This window comes from Eucyclogobius newberryi, unplaced genomic scaffold, assembly GCF_026437365.1.
Source record: "Eucyclogobius newberryi isolate DKJ021-1_F unplaced genomic scaffold, fEucNew1.0.hap1 SCAF_7, whole genome shotgun sequence".
NCBI classification, from domain to species: Eukaryota; Metazoa; Chordata; class Actinopteri; order Gobiiformes; family Gobiidae; genus Eucyclogobius; species Eucyclogobius newberryi.
Window position 1 is genome coordinate 28,896,419 of NW_027316389.1, and position 10,830 is coordinate 28,907,248.

The window sequence follows — 10,830 nt, forward strand, 5'->3', positions numbered from 1 at the left end:
GCAAAGCAAAATCTTGTGAAGTTAGTAGCTTAGAAGAAAGAAGGGAAGCAGAGTGGACAGTTCTCAAAATGGTTCAAAACTCTGCCTTCTCAAAGGAAATAAAATCCCTTCAGCACAATGTAATCCAGACTAAAGACAATGTCAACAAGCTACATACATTATGCCCATTCCTGGATGACCAAAGTATACTTCGAGTTGGAGGACGCCTCACTCATGCTGCCTTGCACTCGAATGTCAAGCACCCAGCGATCCTGCCAAGAGACAGTCATGTATCAACTTTACTTGTCAAGCATCATCATGAGAGAGCATACCATCAAGGACGAGGGATTACCATGAATGCACTTCGAGCGAATGGATATTGGATCCTCGGATGCAGCAAGGTTGTATCATCTCACATCTACAGATGTTTAAAGTGCAGAAAGTTCAGAAGATTCCCTGAGAAGCAAAAGATGGCAGACCTTCCGGAAGATCGTATGGAAACCACCCCGCCATTCACCTATTCCGGGATGGACTGTTTTGGCCCCTTTTATGTCAAGGAAGGCAGAAAGGAGTTAAAGCGCTATGGATTGTTGATAACCTGCATGTGCTCCAGAGCAGTACACATTGAAATGCTCGATGATTTAACCACTGACGCCTTTATCAACGCACTGCGCGCATTCATTGCCATAAGAGGTTCAGTTCGCCAGATGAGATGCGATCAAGGCACGAACTTTGTTGGCGCCAAAAATGAGTTCGTTGAAGCACTCAAGGAAATGGATCAAGCCAAACTGGAAAAACTGGAATGCGAGTTTCTTATGAACACCCCAGCTTCAAGTCATATGGGTGGCGTCTGGGAAAGACAAATACGCACCATAAGAAGTGTCCTGACATCAATACTGGAAACATCAGCCAAACAACTCGACAGTTCATCTCTAAGGACATTTCTGTATGAAGTCATGGCAGTGGTTAACAGTAGACCACTGACTACAGATCAACTATGTGACCCCTCAAGCCCAGAACCTTTAACACCGAACCACATCCTTACCATGAAGTCCACGGTCATTTCTCCACCTCCAGGCAAGTTTGTAAAGGAAGATCTTTATCTCCGGAAAAGGTGGCGTCGTGTTCAACTCCTTGCCAATACTTTTTGGACAAGATGGAAAAAGGAGTACTTGCTTAATCTTCAAAGCAGACAAAAATGGACAAAAGTTCAGAGAAATACCAAAGTGGATGATATTGTCCTTCTACAAGATGAAATATCCCCACGAAATAAATGGAAGCTAGCAAAGGTCATTGAAGTGTATCCCAGCAAGGATGGAAAAGTGAGGAAAGTGAAGCTACTGATTGGAGATCCAACTTTGGATGTAAATGGAAAACGACTATCTGAATCTGTTTATCTGGAGAGGCCCATTCAGAAGACTGTTGTCCTGTTCGAAGCAGATTAAGATTCACAACCTAAACTCAAGAGACATTTCATTACACATAACTAGTTCATAATTAATAAGTTGTTGAAAATAATAAAAGTTCATAGGTTTACACAGTTATGTAAATCACAAGTGATTGGTGGGAGTGTAACAGTCCTTCCTATTTGTTATAAAAGTGTTTGTGCTCGTTTAGCCTTTGTTCTTCCGCCATCTAGTGGTGAAATTTAATGCGGAACCAAATAACGTAAAATTAAGTTTCCACCCGGACCTAATTTAGAGACGCACTTAGACTGCTGCGCGATGCTGCCACGCTGCACTGATCTTGAGCGTGAGTAAAGAAAATTATCAAAGAAATAGCTGAAAAACAATCAAAGAACAACTAAGAATATAAAATAAGTCAAATCAAGGCTCAAACCAAGTAATTAGCCCCTCGTGGATGTCAGCTCACGAGGTTTGTGTAACTTTATTGTGCAATTTGATGAATGTATGTAAAGTGTAAATGTGTTTCATTGTATTTATTGTATTTTTCTTTTATGCTCAGTTCTCACGGGTTGTCAAGGGTTGTCAAGGGTTGTCAAGAGTTGTCGAACTTCTCAAGCCAAGAATAAACCCCGTTTTCTATACCTCGTTCCCATGCTAATTCCCTGAGGGTGCTACATAAACATTTAACCTCCATATAAAATCTGTAGGGGGCGCTGTGGCGCCAAATGAATTTATTTCACTTCAAGTAGGTTTAGGGCAAAGAGTTTAACAACTGATTCTAATTTGACGCAATTCGGACTTTATCTGCGCAAACGGCAGAAATTTTAAATATGGGAGATTTCTGAAATTCTAGCTACAGTTTGCGGCTTCGCCGCTCAGAGACCGTGAGAGGTATCAATGTAATTTGGATAACTTTTGATGTCCCACTCCTCAGTAGCATTTTCACCAAATTTCAGCTTTTTAGGGCCAACGCCCTGGGAGGAGTTCGTAAAAGTACGACGTTTGGAAAAACTCCGAAGTCATGTTTAGCCATTTTTGAAGCAATATGGCCGACATTTGGTTGGGCGGACGGCGTTGCCGTAATAATATTTTTTACTTCTCTTGTCACCATCTACCTCGGCGCCAAATTTCATGATTCTACGATCAGATTTTTTTTGGGTCATTTCCCATCTCTCAATGCATTTTTGGTACATTTGGGGGCGCTGACGCGCCAATTTTTTTTATTTTAGAAAAGGGAAATAGCCAGAATGTAGAGAGGCACGATTTTTAGAGGTGTGAACATTTTTGTGACTTTTCGTCAATGTTCACTGGGTGAAAAATAGGGGGGTTGGTCCCGAGAAGAAAGAATAATATTCCGATGCGAAAACAATGTTTCCCATTTTTCAAATATCATAAACTATACATTTTCGGAAAGCGCTCGCGCTTTCCTACCTCATGGTGTGGGTCCCTGGTCACTGACGGGTACTTTCGTTAATTTTGAGTGGGCTCCGCCCACTTTGTGTTTTTGGCCCTCTATACAGTAATAATGTTCAATTTTTGCATTACATGCTTATATGCACGGAACATGCAAGAGATGGGGAACGTATTCGTGAGCTACTTAGCGCAAATGAGTGCTTTATATGGGGATGACGACCGCTTCGCGGTCGTCATCTCAATGTAAAGTGCTCGTTTAGTGCGCACTTTTGCACGGGCTTCGCCCGTTTACAACGGTAATGTTCCATTTTCCTACTACTAATTAGTATGCACGGGGCGTGCATGAGTGAAGGAGTGCGTTAGTGAGTGTTTGGAAGTGGGCGAGCGCTTCGCGCTCGATTTCGTGCGCACTACGTGCGCACTTTCGCAGCCGTGCTTCGCACGGCCTTACGAGATTAATAGGCCTCTCGCCAGCTTGTGGCACTCGGGCCTAATAAGGGCGCCATCTTTATCAAGTCGAAAGCGCAGAGTCGGAAGGCTGGCGGCCCGCGAGGGCCGTTGGATGCCGCTTGCGGCTTTAATTAATAGTTGTAGTGGCCACAGTAAACTCCAATATTAATGACGACTAAAGATTCTTTTGCATTTTGGGATCCGGCTCTGGAGTTAGCTTCTACGTCTTTGGCCCACAAAGAGAAAGTGTTAGCGGTCTCCTCCAGAGTCTCGCTCTAAAACCTACAAATCAAGACAGAAATGTGGGGTCGAATAGACTTGAACTTTAACAGCCACGTCAAATCAATAACATCAGCAGCTTTTTAGCATCTAAAAACCACTGCCAAAATCAAAAATATTGTGTCTAAACCAGACTTGGAGAGTGCCCAGAGTCAGGACTAAACATGGACCGGCCTCCTGCTGGTGCCCAGAGTCAGGACTAAACATGGACCGGCCTCCTGCTGGTGCTCAGAGTCAGGACTAAACATGGACCGGCCTCCTGCTGGTGACAGAGTCAGGACTAAACATGGACCGGCCTCCTGCTGGTGCTCAGAGTCAGGACTAAACATGGACCGGCCTCCTGCTGGTGCCAGAGTCAGGACTAAACATGGCCCGGCCTCCTGCTGGTGCCAGAGTCAGGACTAAACATGGCCCGGCCTCCTGCTGGTGCCAGAGTCAGGACTAAACATGGACCGGCCTCCTGCTGGTGCCAGAGTCAGGACTAAACATGGCCCGGCCTCCTGCTGGTGCCAGAGTCAGGACTACACATGGACCGGCCTCCTGCTGGTGCCGGAGTCAGGACTAAACATGGACCGGCCTCCTGCTGGTGCCAGAGTCAGGACTAAACATGGACCGGCCTCCTGCTGGTGCCAGAGTCAAGACTAAACATTGACCGGCCTCCTGCTGGTGCCAGAGTCAGGACTAAACATGGACCGGCCTCCTGCTGGTGCCAGAGTCAGGACTAAACATGGACCGGCCTCCTGCTGGTGCCAGAGTCAGTACTAAACATGGACCGGCCTCTTGCTGGTGCCAGAGTCAGGGCTAAACATGGACCGGCCTCCTGCTGGTGCCAGAGTCAGGACTAAACAGGGACCGGCCTCCTGCTGGTGTCCAGAGTCAGGACTAAACATGGACCGGCCTCCTGCTGGTGCCAGAGTCAGGACTAAACATGCGTTTCAGTTTTATGCAGCTAAAGTCTGGAACAGTCTTCCTGAAGATGTGAGACAGGTTCTACTCTAACAATGTTCAAATCTAAAGGCTCAAAAGTGTTTTTAGTGTTTTATTTTTCTTTTAGCTGTACATATATGACAGAAAATATTTCATGTGCACTCTTTTCTTTATTTTTATTTTTCTAAACTTTAAAATGGTTATTTTTGTATTTATTTTATTTTCATATTTTTATGTAAAGTAGTTTCAATTACTTGTGTATGAATTGTGCTCATCCCAACATTGTCACAGGGCCAACACACACAGAGACACACACACACATATATATATATATATATATATATATATATATATATATATATATATATATATATATATATATATATATATATATATATATATATATATATATATATATATATATATATATATATATATATATATATATATATATATATATATATATATATATATATATATAAGCTTGCCTTACAAAATCATCCGTGTGATTACCATATTGTAAGTTTTATTGTAATTAGTGCAAAAAATAAAATGAAATGTTGCCCTTAAATAAATGTATCAATTAAAATGGGTTTTAAATATTGGCTTTTAGATTTTGCATTATTATATTTGAAATACATAATTTATATATTTGGATGAAAATTAAATAATGCATTTATTTAAAGGCAACCTATTCTGTATTGCTGTATTTCTTGTAGTGTTGTTGCATCACAAGATTTTACAGAAACATCTTTATTCTTTCTCAAATAGAATCCAGTTACCAAGTTTATTGGTTAGACCAGTGGTTCCCAACCTTTTTCTCCCAGTTACACTTGGATACGTTAGCAATCCTAACATCCTTCTTCTAGCTGCAAATTACCATCTTATTTTCTGGTTAATAAAGATGTTATACAGCAGTAAAATAGTTAATAAAAGCAATTAACATGCCATCCCTTCATTCATACTCACATAATCTAGTTTAATCTCTTTGAATCTTTGAGGTTGGGAATAACTGGTGTTGACACAATTGTGTAATCTTTTTTTAAATTTCAGACCTAGCCCTTATTTTACTAGACATTTCTATTATGTCCTTTTACCAATATTCGTTTTATTCCTCGATGAAGTTGGGTAAGACACTTAACCCACCAAGCCCGAGTATGAATGAGTGAACTGGTCGTCGCAGAGGCAGTTAGCAAAGGTTATTTGTCTCTGTGAGTAAATTAATATAATGTAAGTGTTAATAAATGTCAAAATAGGAATGACATTGACATAGTAAAATAGAAAATAGAAAATGGCAGATGATGTTATGTTACTGTATATCGTAGAAGCGTTTTGTACAGTATTGTGTTGTTGTGTTCTATCTTCATCAATACACAGACAAGAGGAAATTCATGAAAAACTCTTTAATCGTAAACTTAAACACAGTGAGTGAAGTGCTTTGGTCAGAGGGTGTTGGGCCAGGGCAGAATGGACGGACACATGTACTGTTTGAGCAGATAGTCCACTCTCTCTGTGTCTGCTCCCACTCCACTGTGAACAAACAGACAGTCGAGAGGTTTAGAAGAGAAGAAAAGATGTGTAGCCTTTGTATGCAGCATTTATGGCATTTTACTCATAACACAAACGCCTAGTGTTGGCTAGTCACCTCATCTTGACGCCCTGCATGCGTCGCAGGAAGGCGCACATCGACGTGTGTTTGGCCTTGGATCTCAGAAACTCAGAGTATCTGTTTGAAAACTCAATGTCCCCGAGCTGTCTCCTTCTGTCCAGACCAGAAGACAGCCACGGCCTGAAGAAAAGAGAAAAACATATGTCAAGTGGTTTGCACACCGTGGTTAGGCCGCGTGTGGTGTGCTGCTGTAAAAGGCATCGTGCTGTTACCTGAGTTCATCCTCCATCACAAGGTCCTCCAAGTCCTGTCTGATTATCGACCACGGGCGTCTGGACTCTCGAAAGCTGTCTTGTTCTTCTTCATTCCTGAAATAACATATAATAACAAGGATCAATTTACACAAAGTTGGAAAGTGACAACCGGTACTTACAAATAAGTACGTTACTGTATTCGAGTAGATTTCTGGAGTAATTGTACTTGTTTAAGTACATTTTTCAACATCTTTTAATTGAGGACAATTCTGGCCATGTAATTGTAATTAGCTACATTTAAAATCCTAGCACAAATTCTGACCGTCCCAATACACGCTTGTCTCACTGCTGTGACTGCTCCTCAACAAACATATATACAGCACCTCCTCGCCTCTTCTGATTGGTCAGAGCTCAGACAAAATGTGGACTGTTATTTAAAACAAATTAATTTAGCTTCAAACCATTTGAACGAATCTACAAGTTTTATATAAAAGACTGATCTAAAATGCCTTTACTCATGTTTCTCTTTTAGTTATTCAAACAGTGTTTCTTGCATCTTTTTTCAGAGATGATTTAGTTGTTCTCACTTTTGTGGTCTATACTTATATTTATGATTGAATGTTTTGTATATGAATGGAACTTCCTGATTATAATATAACTTTGCTCTTAATTGAGAACAATTTTTTTGGTCTATTTTACTGTTCAATTTGCATTACGTTTTTATAGAATATTGTATATTTAATTTTTTTTTATAAAATTGTACTTCTTGGTGTGTTTTTTTGATAATAAACTTGTACTCCTACTTAAAGCAATATATTTTACAGTGCAGCAGTACTTTTACGTGATCAGAAAGAGGTGCTTATTATTATCAGGAGCTTATTATAGAACTGCAATATAAGTAGATCATTTTACATGTTTTACAGTGGCTTAGTAATGGAAACAGGTCCATTGACTTCCTGTTCAAAACTGTAAAACTGATAAGCTCCGCCTCTTCCCAGTGACATTTCACTGCAACAAGCAGCATATTGTCAATTACATGTTTTTATTTTTGAAAAGTGGCTATGTTACATTTTAGAACTCTACATGCATCACTCTGAGTCTTCATTTTTCAATTAATCCTAACTAAGTACAGGGATGTAGGCGGGGCAAGGGGGTAGGTGAAAACAGGAATTTTCTGAGCCCTCAAGCCTCAGTTACAGGACAACGCAGGATTACGCAAACATGACAGAATCAATCAAAGTACAACTTTAATTAAACTAATGATGAAATAAACCCCTGTAACAAGATTAAACACGCATTTAAATGGATTTTGTATGTAGCATGTGTAGTGTCCTTACTTGACAGGATGAGCTGTGACGGAGGAGACCAGGCTCAGCAGCAGAAACACGCAGGTGACTCTGAGGTGCAGCATCATCAGGAGCAGTTTCTGAACCTTCAATCCAAGAGCTACAGACACGAGGAAACTGTCACATCAGTCACAGCCGAACATTAACTCTATTGAATATAAATGTAAGTGGGGACACATTTATGTTCAACAGAAAAGAACTACACTGACCTGCTTGTTTTCTTGGCGTCCAGTGTCCAGACTTCCACAATGAACAAATGCTAAATCTGTCCCTCTTTTGTACCACTTCAAATATCGACCTTCTCAACAATCTCACCCAGATTTTATTGTTTTGTGTATTTACAGATTCAGGGAGGACATTTGTATAATACATTTGCCAGATGTAGAAGTTTGCTCTTGGTTCAAATATGACTTCCCTAATGAGTGCTTATCACAAATGAATGTTTGTTTAAATAAATACAACGAGTGTGTCAATGGATATTATTGATCCATGACACACAAAAGGATATGAACCGCTAATGTTTGTCTCAATTCAACTTCCAACGTCAGAGATAACCGCCTTTTTTTTTTAACACGGTTGATTTCCTCTAAAACTCCTGACTGATTTCCCAATCCAAACCAAAGCTGTTCCTGAACACTTTGGAGCACAATTGGCTGGAGCAACAAACAAGCTCTGTGGAGGGATGGTCTGTTTGACTCTAGATGGAGCATTTGTTGGGTTTTGACTATTTCCTTTTATCACCACAGCATTATTTAGGCTTGTAACAGTGACATTTGTTCTGTCTTACAAATTTACCAAGACTGAGGGCCAACAAAAATTGGTGTGAGGGCCACATTTGGCCCACGTCTGTCATTCATGTATTATGTGGAGGGCTCTTGTGTGTTTAGTCTTGCCCTTTGCTTCTCTGTGTGTTATTGTGATTATTTTGTCACGATCTCATTTGATGGATTACATGGGGCTCTAAAAAAAAGTTTATGCCAAGGAAATCCTTGATCACAAAAACAAAATCACATTAAAATATTGTTTCCCATTTTTGAAGGATCATGAGTTACACTATGATGAAGTGATGTCATTTCCTGGAGGTGGCAGGTCAGCTGCCTGACTCAATGGAAATAGAAAGTTAAAACCAAACTTCAGAGCATTATGAGGAATATTATAGTCAAAGGAACATTTCTATGGAAACAAGCAGGAGGAAGTACAAGTCAGGTTTGTGGAGAGGCAAGCCTGCTCACAGTAAGGACATATGATTTTCTTAAGTTTTTAACTGCATTGAAAACATCCTAAATTAAAGTGTTATTTAGTCACTTTGGTGAGTGGATGTTTTCTCATATTTTAGCACAACAAAGACCACAGAAAAGTTAACTTAAACATTTTTATTTCCACATGAAGAGCTACAGCAGGAGAGTATCTTCTTGTAGAGTATCATCTGTTAGTGCTCAGTCTGCTACAGCCAGAAGACTACAACTATTTTGGATTTCAACATTTCATTTGTTTAGTTCAGGAATATTTCTAAAGAATCAGAAGAGTAATAGCTGCATACATCAGGACTAAAATAAAGATACACGTACAATCATTTATTCTACAATTTCAAAATAATAACACTAAAGTATATTTGTGTTTGATCAATATTGTACGTAAGAGCAAAACTTCAGCTATAGGATTACAATCTCCTTTTCCAGCACATATTTTACATGCCATTTTCCAGAAGTCAAACAAGAATTGAAGTTGGTTTTAAGTAAAAACAGTGGACCACCAGGTTTCAAATGCACTTAGTGTAGAATAGGTTTATAGAACTTTTAATAAGTTGACATGGAATGCTGGGACATTGCCAAGTCCCATGAACATTGTTTAATCTGTTCTCACTGTCGCCCTTCGAGGCAACTGCTGCTGTGATTTTGTGAGTTAAAAAAATAGATTTAATGGACTTGAAGTTAAAACCAAAAAAAAAAAAAAAAAAAAAAAAAAAAATCACAGCTCTATAAAGCTTCACATAATCAAAAGTAACTTAAAATGGAGTAAAATACATTCACGTTTTTACATATTGATAAGACTTGAAAGAGCAGTGTTTGAACAGTCGTTTTTGAGTATGGTCCACTAGTTTTACTGCCTTCCATTTAGAAACACAATATTATAGTTATATTTATCACAATGCAGTTCCACATTTTGACTTCTAGGTGCAAATATTTTTGCCTCCTTCGCAGATCTTAGATGTACAATGATCAATACAACGTTGTACATTAAAATGTCATTTTTATAGTTCAAAAATATAAACTTTCAGTCTACATTTGGTTATGTGTTTTTTTTACAGCAAGTAGATGCAAACGTTTTGTTCTTTTGTTTTTTGACTGATTATGCGCCTATTCAGGATTTTGATGAAAATGTCCACCACTGTGCAAATATTTTAGTGAGACAAATGCAGTTAATCTTGAGAGTGTATGTATTAATGTATTAATGCAAGTATAGAATCTGAGGATCAGTCAATAAATGGATCAAGGACAAATTGTGAATGGTTTTGGCTTTAGATCCCTAAAGTGTTGAGTAAATCTTCACCATTCTGAGATAAATTAGGCTACAATTAAAGACCAGCACCTCGGCAGATGTGTATGCTACATTATTCACCCCTGTAATCTTACTTTCCAGCCTTTTCAAGGCAATGAAATAAAAACATGCTTTGTATTTGCGGACTTTGCACAGTCTATTGCTTAGGTGCAGGGTAATTGTACAAAGTAAACCGATGGCTTGAATAAAGACAAGCGACTACATCACAGAGTTGTATTTGGTGAGACCAAGTTGAAATTCATTGGTTTTGAGAGATGACCATTTCAATGGAGCACCTTTTGCAAAATTGCTACCATTTTCCCTCCATGTAAATGAGAAACCAGCTCCAACATAAGCAGAGGAAACAAACATGGTGTAGGTTTAAAGCTGCTACAGAAAGGCCTTAGCGGCTAACGGCTAACAGCAGGTCACAGACTCAAACAGCATTCTTCCAAAATAAGTCTCTACGAACTTTCCACCAACTAAACAATGTAGCTAACAATTATTAAGCGTTATAAAAATATGTTTTGCAATGCATTTTTTTCATTTAAAATTACCATTCAATTTGAGATCATAATTGTTTCCATTAAGAATAACTGAGGCAAATACAACTTTTTTTTACAGTTAAA